The 14,703-nt window shown below is 39.3% G+C and overlaps 1 pseudogene; it reads right to left on the reverse strand.

Annotated features, from left to right (window-relative positions):
• Positions 1 to 608: 608 nt before the first annotated feature.
• The window catches only part of LOC122738432, a 78,557-nt pseudogene continuing 64,462 nt past the window's right edge, over positions 609 to 14,703 (reverse strand).

Genomic DNA, 14,703 nt, shown 5'->3' on the forward strand with positions numbered 1-14,703 from the left:
ATATATTGTATATAAACATAAATGTATATATACACACGCATAATAAACATATACACATGTAGAATATACATATATGCGTATGTATACATATACACATATATACACACATATGTGTGTGTATATATCTCTATCTAAAACCTTAAACAAGTCTAACTCTCCATTTCTTCATGTGTAAAATGGTTGGGTTGCACTAGATGTTCTTCAGGGTTTCTTTCAGCTCTAAGTCTGTGATGCTATGATTATTTGTCCTCCCGTTTCCAAATGAATCTTTGGAAATTATGGGTAACATAAGATGATGTAGACATCAGTGACTTGAATTTCGAAGACTTCAATTTCAGGTTAGAGGGAAGGAGACAGCTGCTATGGTAGGATAGGATGGCAAAGAAATTCATATAGATTGAAATTACGGGAAACTCCAGCTCAATCTTAGACAGTTCTTACAACCAACAGACATTCCCAGAATCAATTTACAGCAGGGGCCAAAGATCAAAAATTTTAGGGGAGCTTGGGGAATTATTCCTCCCTAACTCATCCATCCTTTCATCTGCACACCCACTGCAACAGAATAGCAAACAGCTCCTGGTTCCTGAGTTGTCTCTGGGAAGCCTTCACAGCAGGCAGAAGGAGCCTAGAATGGTTTCAAAAGCCCGTCCCCAGCTGTCTGCAGAGGCCCATTTGGAAGCCATCCTGTAAGAAGCTACACTCTCTCCTCTAAAGCTCCAGTCATCCACAAAAATAACAGGAACCAGCAGCCCTCGTGGGAGGCAGATCTGGAAAATGGGGTTAATAATAAATGTTTTTGCTCTCGTATGGGGTGTTGTAAGGATCAAATGGGAGAAGGGATAACAATATTGCTATATGCATGTGAGTTATTAGTATTGTAGGATGCCAGGATGCTTGTTGTTTTTTGTTTTTTGTCTTTGGGGATATCAGATTTCTAGGTCTGTGACCAAGGCTACATAGATCACAAAATCATTGATTTAAAATAGAAAGGGGACTTCAAAGCCACCTAATACAACCTCCTCGTTGGCCAATCTCTGTCTTTTACACATTTCATGACTGGAGGAGGTTGGGGGTCTACGACTAAAACTTTTCTATGGATTACATATGCACATTCAGTTCTGGCTCAGTGGCCAATCAAAAGGCTTTTCTTCACCAGGAAACAGTCATAGAATACCTGGGCATGTTTTGAGCCAGGGAGCAGGGATTGTATATTATGTGGCATCACACAGAAAAAGGTTCACCAAACTATTTATGTGGGTTGGTAGCAGGCAGAGCTCCCTGTGCATGTTCCCAGGACTGAGCATTTAATCCTCTCCCCTTTATGTACAGATGAGGAAACTCAAACTCATGAAGGTTAATTGACTGAATAGCAACACATAACTAGTAAGTATGGGAATCAGGAGTTGAGCTCAGATCTTCCAGATTGTGTTGTTGTTGTTCTTGACATTCAGTTGTGTCCAACTCTCCATGACCCCATGGACCTTGTCCATGGAGTTTTCTTGGCAAAGATACTGGAGTAGTTTGCCATTTCCTTTTCCAGTGGATTAAGGCAAACAGAGGTTAAGTGACTTGCCCTGGGTCACACAGCCAGTAAGTGTCTGGAGCTGGATTTGAATTTAGGTCTTCCTGACTCCAAGCCCTAGCTTCTTAAATGGTGGGTTGTGACCTCAGATGTGGTCACAGAACTGAATGTAGGGGTCAAGAAGAATTTCTTAACAGCAAAAGGTTGTGTATACCTATTTTATGTGCCTATATACCTGAGGTCGTGTAAACATTTCTCAGGCAAAAAGGGGTTGCGAGTGGAAAAAGTTTAAGAAGCCCTGCACTAAGCCGTCTATCTGCCTCTCCTGATGGCAAGACCAGCTCTATTCACTATACCTGGCTGCCTCTCGACATAGGCCTTGGAAAATCCACATGGAAACTCTGGTAGGGGCATGTTTTTTTCTGCCATGATCTTTTTCCTTGATCTATGGCCTGCCACCAATCCAGGTTTTCAGTCACTCTTGAAAGAAAATGAAATCTGAGCCTGAGAAAGATTTTTAATGTTTTAAAAACCAATTTCCTTGTGTCTGGCTCTTTCTGCGCTGGCAAAGTGACAGGTATTTGCAAAACTCCAGAGATTATAGCACTTCCTTGATAGGCTGAATTTTGACAAATAATCCCCTGAACCTGTGTGGAAAGCACAATGTTCTTTGGCATCCACTCTCCCTGCCACCATTTATACATTCCATCAGAATGGGAGTCAATAGCCCATTTACTCCAATGCTTTCTCTCACCACTCTGTTCACTTGATCTCCCTATTAGGAAAGTTTGCAAAGCTTGTGAGAGAAGTTGGGGTTCACCTCAAAGTAAATAGGACTCTAATGGCTTTAATAATTGTCCAGAAAACATATGGCAGCCAACCTAGTGACAGAGGCTTATGATAAAGATCATTCTTAGCTGCCCCATACCAATCTTAGCTGCCCCATACCAAAGAAAGAAAGATATTCATGACATCTGTGTCAATCCTTCAATCAAGCAAGTAAGAATTTATTAAGGTCTTGAATGGGTGCCGAGAGAATTCATCATCAGGTTTATGTTGGCCAGAAACAGGAGATCCTACCTGGTAGCTTCTTGGTCTTTTGTTAATGGTGCCAAACTATATGTTAGGAATAATTATTCACATTTATTGAATCCTCTATGGTTGATAAAGCACTACCTTTATAATAGCCCTGAGAGGTAGGTATTGTAAATAACCCTTGGCTCCTATTTGACAGATTAGGAATATGAGGCCCAGAGAGGTTAAGACGCTTCTCAATGGTCTAGCTGCTCATAACCTTGAACCCAGTTCTTCTGACTCCAGGATCAATGCTTTTCCTGTTCCCTGACTTCCTGTCAACTGTCTTTCCAACAATAGCAATACCATCTCCCCCTTTTGCACAATGCTTTACAATTTACAAAGTGTATCTGTGATATGTGATTCAATCATTTTTATTCCCATTTCACAGATGACAAAACCGAGGCTCAGAGAGGGTCAGTCACTTGCCTATGGTTATATGGCTAGCAAGCAGCAGAGCCAGGATTCAAACCCAGCTTGTGAGTGTGAATCCAATGCCCTTGCCACTACATGGTGCTTCCTCTTTTCTCTGTGGCTATCACAAAGGCAATTATATGGAATTCTATAAAATCATCTCCCCACCTCTGATTGAGCCCTGTTGTTCTTTCTACCCCTCTGCTCTGTCAAAGAGACTGCTGAAACAGCTAATATGCTGCTGCTCATACTAGGTTTTCAGGGAACTTTTGAATCTGTAAAGGTTCCCATAGCTCTATTTTATAATTGAGGAAACTGAGGCAAACAGGGCTAAGTGACTTGACCAGGGTCACACAACTAGGAAGTGTCTGAGGCCAGATTTGAACTCAGGAAGATGAGTCTTCCTGTCTTCAGGCCCAGCACTTTATCCACTGTACCACCTATCAATCTCCAGATAAAGAACTGAGATTCAGAGTGCAGCTCAAAGCATTTTTCTTTTATTTTTCTTGTCCCACACCCCCCAAAACATGGTTAAAGCAGAAATATGATTTTCAAGACTTCATATGTATAATGGGCATATTTTCTTTTGCCTTTTCAATGGGTGGGAGAAGGGATGTGGATGAGGAGAATTTGGAACTGAAAATAAAAATAAAATTTAAAATAAAAGAGAGAGAGCACAAGAAATTTGGGGAAGTAGTGACTAATCAGAAAACAGATGTAGGGGGTGACATGAGCTATTCTTTGAAGGAAGAAAGAAATTCTAAGAAGTGGCAATGAGGAGGGAGTACATGACAGAGAGGTAGGACCACCTATACAAAGGCAAAGTGGCTGGATATGGAACCTGGATTTAAATCCTAGCTCTATTACTGTGTGAACTTGGGCAAATCATTTCATCTATCTAGGCCTCAATTTTCTCAGTTGTAAAATAGGGGGTGGGGGTGGGAACTAAATAACCTTTAAGGTGTCTTCCAACTCTGAATTCTAAGCATGGTTGCATAAAATTAGAAAATATTACCTGTTTTGGCATGAGCTTTTTTTTTTTTTAATATCAAACTGCTCTAACTCCATTTCAGGCACTACATCCATATTAAATAATAAAAAAAACTACAAGTTTATAGTTCCTGAAAGAAACATTAGGGGAAATGTATGTATCTTATAACTTCTAAAATATATTGACTATATTTTTTCCATATGGGCAACAGGAATAGTTTATGGAAGGTCACGGACTCAGCTCACTCACTATGTAAACTCATTTAGCAGCTCTAGAGATACTTTCCCCAGATTCTACAGGGTAACTTCCTCCATAGTATTCATATTGGTTGGGAGCTTCAGCATAATATTTCTCTCCCACACCTGTAAACATTTCTTGAAAGTACAGTACTCACAGTCACAATTTAGGTAGTTGCGGTTGTCCTGGGATTTGGAGATGACAGAACAGGGGTGAATCCTTAACCATTAGGAGACAAATTCAGCACAGAGAGCTGTTTTTCTAGGCATTTATGTCTTTGGGTGATGTGTGACAGTCCCATATCCCTTGATCTAGCATATTACTGTCCCTGGAGATAAATAGGCATGCCACTTCTTTCTAACATAGAAGCTGGACTCAGAGGTAAGGTATCTCATCAAAAGGGGAAAATATCCCTCCCTAAGTCTAACTTTCCCCTTTCTCTTCACAAAAGCCCTGCTGGCATTCTACACAGTTGGGGGAAGAACTTCTTAGCAGTCAATCTTCAGCTCCAACATCCTTTCTCTTTTGCAGTCAAGAAATCAATAGAACAAGGGTACTTAGTTTTTTATTCATGTCATGAATCTCTTTGACTATCTGGTGAATCCAATAGTGAATCCTTTCTTGGAATAAAAGTAATTGAAGGGAATGCTATGTTTCAGTTTTCACTAAAAACAAAGATGTAATTTTTCCCCCATCCACAGAGCCCAGGTTAAGAACATATGAAACAGAGCCAGATATGAAATTCTCCAATTGGCAAAGTATAATGTATCAAACAAGACAAAATATAATGGGGGGAAACCTTAAAGTCTTACATGCAGGTTCAAAAAATCAATAGCATATGGATAAGATTGGCAAGCTAGATAGCAATTTATGCTTTAATAGGCTGCCAATTTCAATATGTTTCAAAAGTGAGATGTGGCTACCCAAAACAAAATTTAACTTGGTCTTATGCAGTATTAATAGAAATATGGTATCATATCTAGAGTAGAATAATAGAACCTTAGAATTAGAAGGAACTGCAGAGGTAATCTAGTCCAACCTTCTGCCTAAAGCAGATACTGAGTCTTTGGCAAATATGTTTTAAAAGAACATTGATTGGAGGCAGCTAGGTGGCGCAGTGGATAAAGCATTGGCCCTGGATTCAGGAGGACCTGAGTCCAAATCTAGCCTCTGACACTTAACACTTACTAGCTGTGTGACCCTGGGCAAGGCACTTAACCCTCATTGCCCCGTGCAAAAAAAATTAATAATAAATAAATAAAAGAACACTGATGAAATAGCACACCTTCATAATAGGATGGTGAAGGGACTCAAAACAAGGTCATTTTTTCAAAAAGATGACTCATGAAGGCATGAAGATGGTCCTGGGTTCTCAAAGACTATAGCAGCAGAGTATAGATTCTGGCAAATTCTACTAAGGTAGGAAGGAGTTTTGACCTGCTCAGTTTCTGACTTGGGCTGGTTAGTGGTTTCTTAGGCAAGCTGATGGCCCGCTGCTTGGAGGGGGTTAGGGAGATGGAGCAGGAAGATCATCATATTAATACAAAATATTGCAGCCAACTGTCCTGCATTGTCCACTGCATCTCAGTACCCCCAAGCTCAAAAGAAATGCCAGCCTCAAGTGCAATCCCAAGTCTAAGGCATAGATAGAGTTGCTGTTATGTAATGCTGTATACTTTAATTATTTGTCTGTGTATATAGTACCCCTACTGGATTATGGATGCCACGAGGGTACTTTTTATTCCCTCTAAAGCATAACACAGAGCTCGGCACACAGGCATTTAAAAATATTTGCGTATGAATGTAATGAATTCTTACTGTACTTTGAAAAACAATGCTGATGGATACAGAGAAATGTGAGAGACTTACATTTACTCATGCAAACTGAATAAAACTAGAAAAATATCATATGCAAAAACTATGATTGGAAAGAACAACACAAACAAAATCGTCAAACTGAATGCTGCAAAATTATAATGACCAAATATGGCCCTAAAGAAGAAATATGGGCCAAGTGTGGTGGCACACATCTATAATTCCAGTTACTGAGGAGGCTGAGGCTGACATGTGTTTTGCGCTTGGGAGCTTTCTTTGTTATAAGGGATTACTCTCTGGGCTGTGGAAAGGAAAAGATACATTAGGAAATGAAGGTAATGTAAAAATAAGAGATAAATACTAATTTATTTTTAATAAAAATATAGGAAAATAAAAATGTAAAAACTTATTGAATGAGTGAATCAATAGTAAAAGAAATCTCTCTGGAGATCTTCAAGAGAAACATGCAGGTCCATAACTAGCTGCCTTCAGGTAGATGTTTGATGAGTACTTGTGAAAAAAGGCATAAAGCAATTCCTGGGGGCAGCTAGGTAGAGCAGTGGATAAAGCACCAGCCCTGGATTCAGGAGGACCTGAGTTCAAATCTGACCTCAGACACTTGGCACTTACTAGCTGTGTGAGCCTGGGCAAGTCACTTAACCCTCATTGCCCTGAAAAAAAAAAAAAAAGCAATTCCCAACAGAGAGACTAGATGACCCCTGAGGTACCTTCTAATTCTGAGATTTTGTGATCTATGGCATATGGAGAGGGTCACCTCTAGAATCAGTGGCTATATAAAAATCTTAAGGAGTAAAGGGGCCCATGAAATAGTTGTTCAGTTGTGTCCAACTCTTCATGACCCCTTTTTGTGGGCTTTTCTTGGAAAAGATATTGGAGTGGTTTGCCATTTCCTTCTCCAGCTTATTTAACAGATGAGGACACTGAGGCAAGCAGGGTTAAGTGACTTGCTCAGAGTCACACAACTAGTAAGTTTCAAAGTCTGGATTTGAATTTAGGTCTTCCTGACTCCAGGCCAAGCACTCAATCCACTGTGCCTTTTGAAACTATATATTAGGCCAAGAAAGTCTTAGGATTTGTGTGACTACAGGAAGATGTATTGTAAAAGTATATGGTTTGTTAAAAAAAAAAAATTCTAGTCACTGTTTTGGGGAAGATTAAGTCATGTGATTAAGGCATATGATTACATTGACAAACACAGGCATTCTTTTCCTGGTGCCCTTGATTGAGAGAACCTTGAAGCTTATCCAAACATGAGATAAAATAGAAACATTTCAGGAGTAAATGTAGTAATTTTGCATTAGCAAGCTGTTCCTCTTTTGGCCACAGCTTCTATCTCTCCCTCCCTGCTCCCCAGTACACAGACAATGCCTTTCCTCAAAGTTATTATTGTTAGTATCATTCTGCATACATGAGTGAAGAGCTTCTTGGAAAATGCTCACCAGCCCCACAACTCTTCTCTGCTTCAGTCATTCACTAGAGTCAAATTTTAAGGTCTCCTATTGAGAAAGTATAATCAACCAAAATAGGGGAAAAATGTAAAGTCTTACCTACAGGCCCAAAAAACCAACAATATGTAGTGTTGGCAAGCTAGGTTACTGTTCGTGTGGGAAAGACTTATGGGTTTTGACAAGTTTAATATATTTAATGGATTTTGGCAGCATGACATAGCTACCAAAATCTAGAAGAACCAACAAATTTTATCCTAGGCAGTATGAATAGAAGTGTAGAGCCCAAATCAAAGATGGCTAATAGTCACACTCTTCTGTATACTGGCCAGATCATATCTGAGTAATTGGAATGGTGAAGGAATTGAAATCAGGTCATAGTTAACAATAGTTCACTTTTATACAGTGATTTATGATTTTAAAAAGAAATTTGCTCACAATTACCCTATGAGTTGGATAGTATGAGCATCTTTATTCCCATTTTATAGATGCGGAAATAAAGGTCAGAAAAAACAAGTGAATTTGCCATGCTTTCACAGTTACTAAAATATCAGAACCCAAATATGAACACAGGGCTTCTGATTCTAGGCCCAATGTTCTTTCTACTACAACAAAGGACCGGGTCAAGAAATTGGTGATATTTCACCCAAGAAACCATGAATGAGAGGAAAATCTCAAAATCCTCTCAAAGATCACTGTACCTAAAACTCAATCACTTTTCTATTAATCTGACTTCAGTTAAATTGGAGCTTACTCCAAAAGGTAGGGATGATAGTTTTGCCACATCCCTAAAATAGGATCTGCCATCTTTTATTCTTAGAAAATGTGATATGGTAATTGTTTCTCTTTGTGCTTTTAGAATATGTCATGGTTCCAGCCCAACTTGAGAGTGAGGCAATCCTGGGAAGTATGGCCTGATTTCTATGGAGAGTCATTTTCTATTTCAAACAGGACCTCCTCAAAGCTCATTCAGACCCTTAAGCTAGCCCCTTAATTGACTCATTCTCCCCAGAATTCTTCAGGTTAGGCCCACACTAGACATCTTGAGGCATCTTGTCTGCTGCCCTGATCCCCACCTGGAATAACACTGTCTGAACCAGAAACCATGCCTTCTACCCTGATTGGGTTAGTCCACTCAGCTTGGAACTCTGCCTTGGGAATAAGCTTGATTGGTCAGACAGTACAAATTCACCTGAAGGAATACATCAAGCTGACCCTTAACCAAGGTTCTCATCCATCCACCCTGCACATCTTGGGACATATTGCTATTTGCCATGCCATAAAACATTCCATCCCTTCCCTTACCATACATGTTGCTCTGGGAACAGTAATCAAATCAATAGTACCCTAATTTCTGGAAGAGGGGGTGATATTTGACTGCCCTAGGGTTCAATTTACTATTCTTATGACTTCTCAGACCAAAATGTCTTTTCCTTGGCAATACTCCCAAAATATCTGTTACTTCTCTCTATTTAAATGTAAGAGTTTTTGATAGAGAGAATTGTTTCACTTTTTCCTTTTATCCCCAACCCAGCATATAATAGCAGATTAATAAATGCTTTTTTCATTCATGAGGACTTACCTTCAGCTGCTGCTTCCTACCCAAACCCTTTCTTTAACCAGCTACACCCTTCACCCCCAAATAACAGCCTTAGATCTTGAGATTATATACTACCAGCCAAGAAATTATAGCTAAAAGAGGTTGTAGAGGTTTAAGATCAAGGCCACTTGGGTATATTCTGCAAGTTTGTGCCCTATCCATAAAAAATACAACCTATTGGACATTTTGTCATTCTTGCCAGATTCTGGTTCCTCCCTTCTTCTTTCTTGCCTTTCCTTGATCTCTGGGCCTCAAGATCTTTGTCAAGATATCAAGATCAAACCCTTGACATTTATCCTGTTCAGATCCCCCAATTTGATAAGCCTGGCAAAATTGCCATGTGGACCATTGAGTGCTAAACTCCAGCTCTGAACCAAAGTGGATTTTCTGGACCTGCCTCAGCTACCTATTATAAATCAAAGTTTGTAGATGAGGGTTTTTTTTGTTCTAGCCCTGGCAAAGCCATGAATTAGCTGTATAACCTTGGTCAAGTCACCCAACCTTTTGAGTCAGTTTCCTTATATCTAGATGTTTTATTACCTAACCTACCTTCCTCCTAGTGTTTTTGTGTGGATAAGATGGTATAATATTAAAATTCCATTAAGAGCATGAAATACTATATAAATATTATTATTTTTCCTATTGCTATCAATGAAAACTTACCCCCCCCTAAAAATATGCCCAAGAGTTCTAAATATCTTAACAACTCTCTTAGCTACCAGAAAAAAATACAGTATACTCTGATACTATCACAAGATGATTCAAAGACCTTCAAGTTTAGGAGACATATATGATGAAATAAAGGTAAAAGCATGAGTCATTTTCCATATCCTGTGGGAATTCTAGGTCTGCTAAGAATAATTTTTCTATCAATAGAGGTGACAGTTAAAGGATATAGGAACACAACTTACAAAGTATGGAGGGCAAAATTCAGACTATTTGATTATCCTTTCCTTAAAGCACTAGAAAGGCAAGAACTTTATAAAAAAATGCACTGAGACTGACATTGCTTTGAAATGAAAAGCTTCAGAGAGAGTACAAGAAGAGAAAATATCTAAATTTAAACCCTAGAAATTTTCCACTGTGCTTCCACATTGTATAACAGGACCTCATCTTTATGAATAACTTAATTTCATATCTCTACTAAGCTAAGCCTAATTTAGCGTTTCAAGTCCATAGGAATGAAAGAAACGTGGGAATGTTTTCTTCCCAACACACACACACACACACACACACACACACAACTCTTGCATTCCCAGTGGCTGTTCCCAAGCTCAATTATCATAGCACCCCCTCCAAGAATAAGTGAGCCTGCTTGTATATAGGGGGGAGGCTTCCTGCTGCTCCTCTGCATGCTACCTTGATGAATGACTATTTTTCTTGTTGGTGACAACCTCTGTGCTTTTCCTATTACTGTTAGTGCCATCACACAAACATGTGAAATTGCTAAGCAACATCTAAGAACCTGCCTCCCACATTCTGCCCTCTTAGCTTTGCACCTCTAGCTTGCACTTTCCTTCTGATATCTGAGCAACAGTGAGGACAGGTTAAATATCCTGTCAGTATATTCACATCAATCAAAAAGCATTTGCCCCAAATCAAAGGTTGCCTGAAATTCATTGATGCTTCCTAGAACTTCCCTGTATTATCTAAAGTTTGTTGTGCTAACTGTATTAAGGGAAGGGGAAAGTGGCTACAGAGGGGTAAACAGAACCCCTCTCTTCCCAAAGAGAGACTTAATATCTCTTAGAGAATCCAAGAGTAATGTCTTTTTAAACAGAACTAAATGCAACTCCAAGTTCCATATTGGAAATATCATGTGTTAAAAAGAACTAATTTTAAAAGTTGGGCAACATGGAAAGGGATGATCTGGAGGCTGGCCTATGAGAGCTCCCTGAATCTCTTAGCATAATAGATTGAACATAATAAGTGATCAGCAAAAGTTGGTGGATTTGGTGAATACTAAAAAAAAAATTAAGCTAAGTTTAGAATCTAAATTAAGGAGTTCAGGTCTATTCCTTTATCCATGTATGCAGGCTAAATGTGTTGCTTTTTCACAAATCAGTAGATGTGGTATTCTGCTGAAAAATCATCAACTAGTAAAATTATTTGGGGCTTCCCTTTATCTATTTTTCTTGGTAAAGGTGAATCCTGAATACTTAGCAGCTTAGCTAAGGGTTAAAGAACAGGCAACATTTATCTAATAGACACCAGTAGAGCTCAACATTTTTGACAGATGAAGCTTTTTTCCAGATCTGCCATTAAGTCCTGCTCTCAAAGGGAACAGTGGAAACCAATTTCATTTCAGGCACTAAGGGCTTCTCTATCTAGCATCCTTTGGAGAAACCACATTCTGCAGTAAGTGAAATGACAGATGCTGTCAATGAAACTGAGGAACCCTCTGGAGTATTGTTGTGGTTTGGCTAAATGATGATCAGATGAAATATTAGTTGGTTAAGCCTTACCGAAGTTGTCTTCACATTAGTTGTTTGCCCTATGCTGCTAAATGAGCACTGCCTTACTTTTTTTTTTCATAACTGTTTTTCATTTTGATATTCTATCATGAACAGATGTAAGGATAATGTTAATAGTCCCTTTTGGAAACATTAATCAAAAGGGCTTATTTATTATTTGGTGCAAGTATTTAAAAGTTTAAACATTTCCAGCACCATTACTGGTGAAAGACCCCTATCATGAAGTTAACCTACAAAATAGCATTTCCTTTTGAGAACCAAAATGAACCCTTCCTTAAGGTTTCCACTGGTTAAAGGAAAAGGCAATGAAAATGAGTTATTTTACTGGTGCTACCAATTTAGAGGTTATAGAGAGATTTGGAGAAGATAGAAACATAATACCCAAATATACAAAGATTTTGTCAGTGCAGAGGACTCACTATGTGGGAATTACCTTGGAGTATGTAGATTTTTTTGTGATAGTCAGTTGTTTGTCCATTGTTCTCTCTCTCTCTCTCTCTCTCTCTCTCTCTCTCTCTCTCTCTCTCTCTCTCTCTCTCCTTTTTTTTTTTTTTTTGGTGAGGCAATTGGGGTTAAGTGACTTGCCCAGGGTCACACAGCTAGTAAGTGTCAAGTATCTGAGGCCAGATTTGAACTCAGGTCCTTCTGAATTCAGGGCCGGTGCTCTATCCACTGTGCCACCTAGCTGCCCCTGTCCTTTGTTCTCAAAGAGGACCATGACATCAGGGGGTGATGTCATAACTTGCAGTGAATTGGATTTAAGTGAGGGAAGACTGTACAAAGTTACCAACCTCACTCTCTCCTCCATAGCCATCTGGGTGGCAAGATGTATATATAAGGACACCTGGAGATGGCCCCGGATGTTTAAGGCAATTAAGTTAAATGACTTGCCCAGAGTCACACAGCTAGTAAGTATCTGATATTGGATTTGAACTGTACCACCTAAGGTGCTGGATTTAGGCTCCAGTGTCCTTAGAGATATGGATTCGAACCCCACTATTGATGGGTTAGATACAATCGTGATGGTCTATAACTAAGAAAAGTCCCAGAGAAATTGCTCTAGTCACATAGAAATCAAATAATTTCTCCATGGCCACTTAATCCAATTCCATTCAACAAACATTTCATAAGCCTTTCCCATTAGAATGTAAACAACATGAAGAACTTGACTGTTTTTGCTTCTGCCTCTTTGCTTAGTGCTTAGCACAGTGCCAAGCATATAGTTAATCCTTTAAAAGTGCCTGTCGAGGGGGCAGCTAGGTGGCACAATGGATAAAGCACCCACCCTGGATTCAGGAGGACCTGAGTGCAAATCTGGCTTCAGACACTTGACACTTACTAGCTATATGACCCTAGGCAAGTCACTTGACCCTCATTGCCCTGCAAAAAAAAATAAATAAATAAGAAAGAAAAAGAAAAAGGAAAAAGAAAAAGAAAAAAAAGTGCTTGTTGATTGACTGCCTGCCAGAAAATGGGTTGCTCATGTGTGGAGGCCAAGGACAGTCAGAGAATTCCATTGGTATCCTCATTATGTCAGAAGGCCCTTTGTCAGAAGGGTGTGGAAGGCCATTAGAACATTGAGTGGACCCCCTTAGAGAAACTCATGGCAGGGCACAGACAAGAGTCCCATAGGTTTTTACTCTGCTCACTGACACCCAATTGAAATCTCAAGCTCATTTGAAGACTGATCTCAGGTTCTATCTCATTCAAGAGTCCTTTATTTCCCCAGTTGTTAGTGTCCTCCTCCGCCAAAGTATTGTGTCTATTTGTTTGTATGTGACAAACATATCTTTATATTGCATTTGTCCATCTGCAAACATGTTGTTCCTTTCTTCCTCCCCTATTGGGACATAAGGTCTTTTTAGGGTAGCTCCTTAGTGCTTTGAAATAGGTAAAGCCTTAGCATTTCTAAAAGAAATGTATCATCAGTAGTAAGATACACACTTTAAAGACTCAGAAAATCTAGAAGAAACTTCCCCTTCACTTTCATTTAGACATAAAATGAAATGGTTGAACCTAAACCCTGAGGGAAATATTTGGCAAAATGGCTAATTGTAAAATTAAACATTCTATTACAAAGAGAGAGAGAGAGACAGAGAGACAGAGACAGAGAAAGAAAGAGACAGAGACAGACAGAGACAGGGAGAAAGAGAGAGAGAGAGAAAAAGAAAGAGAGAAAATAGTTTGTAAAAGAACAATCTGTAAAAGGATAATTTGGATGGAGGTTTCAGGATCTTTCTGAAAGGAGTGTCTTTGGGAATGAGACCCTTGGGTGTTGAGAGGAGGTTGGGCTTTTCCCTGGAGGCCAAAATAATAAGGAAATGTAAGAAAGTTGAAGGAATTCAAAGTATGGAACTGAGGAAATTGCCTTGAGATCATCTCAAAGCAACAATAATGGATGTTCTGTTCCCTGGGTGACTAACTCTGCTTCTTAACGTTTGTGTTTGTGATTTTTTTTCTCCTTGAAGAGACAAATGGAGAGCTGTCCTTGGCAGTAGTCGCTTGTAGATGCTATTTGGCATCCCCTCAGAACCCAAAGACCTGCCTGTTTGAGCTCTCACTCATCATCTTGGCAAGAAAAGAGCCCCACTTCACAGGCTTCCATTTGGCCTTCTCTTTGTAAAACATGGCAGTGTCAGAGGTTTGTTGGGCTGAGTGTTATATGTGAGGTTGTGAACAGGGCTCCTCATCTGAAGTAAACCATTGCTCAATGGGAGTATCCATCAATTTCAAGACTAAGAACTCAAGGGAAAAACAATTTCAAGATCTGTAGTGCCAGAAGTGGAAGTCAAGGAGTACTTTAGTACCCAGTGATTGTATAGTAACAGATTTAGGGTCACTTTGATAAAGTTAGCTCCTATGGACCTAAAATATCTGGAATCTGGTGCCTGAGTGGATGACAATAAGATAATCAAGCATAATCAGAACCTGGAACACAGGTGATGAGGGAAAAAATTGCCATACTTCTTAGGTCCTGACTTGGGTAATGTGGGAGATCATTTTACCCTTTCTCTCTGTGCTCTTTTACTCAATTCAAGCATTAAGGTTTTTGTTTGTTTGTTTGTTTTTCCCCCTTTCTTTACCCCACAGCTTATTTTATATTTTAA

The sequence above is a fragment of the Dromiciops gliroides genome, chromosome 2 (genome assembly GCF_019393635.1).
Source record: "Dromiciops gliroides isolate mDroGli1 chromosome 2, mDroGli1.pri, whole genome shotgun sequence".
In the NCBI taxonomy this organism is placed as follows: domain Eukaryota; kingdom Metazoa; phylum Chordata; class Mammalia; order Microbiotheria; family Microbiotheriidae; genus Dromiciops; species Dromiciops gliroides.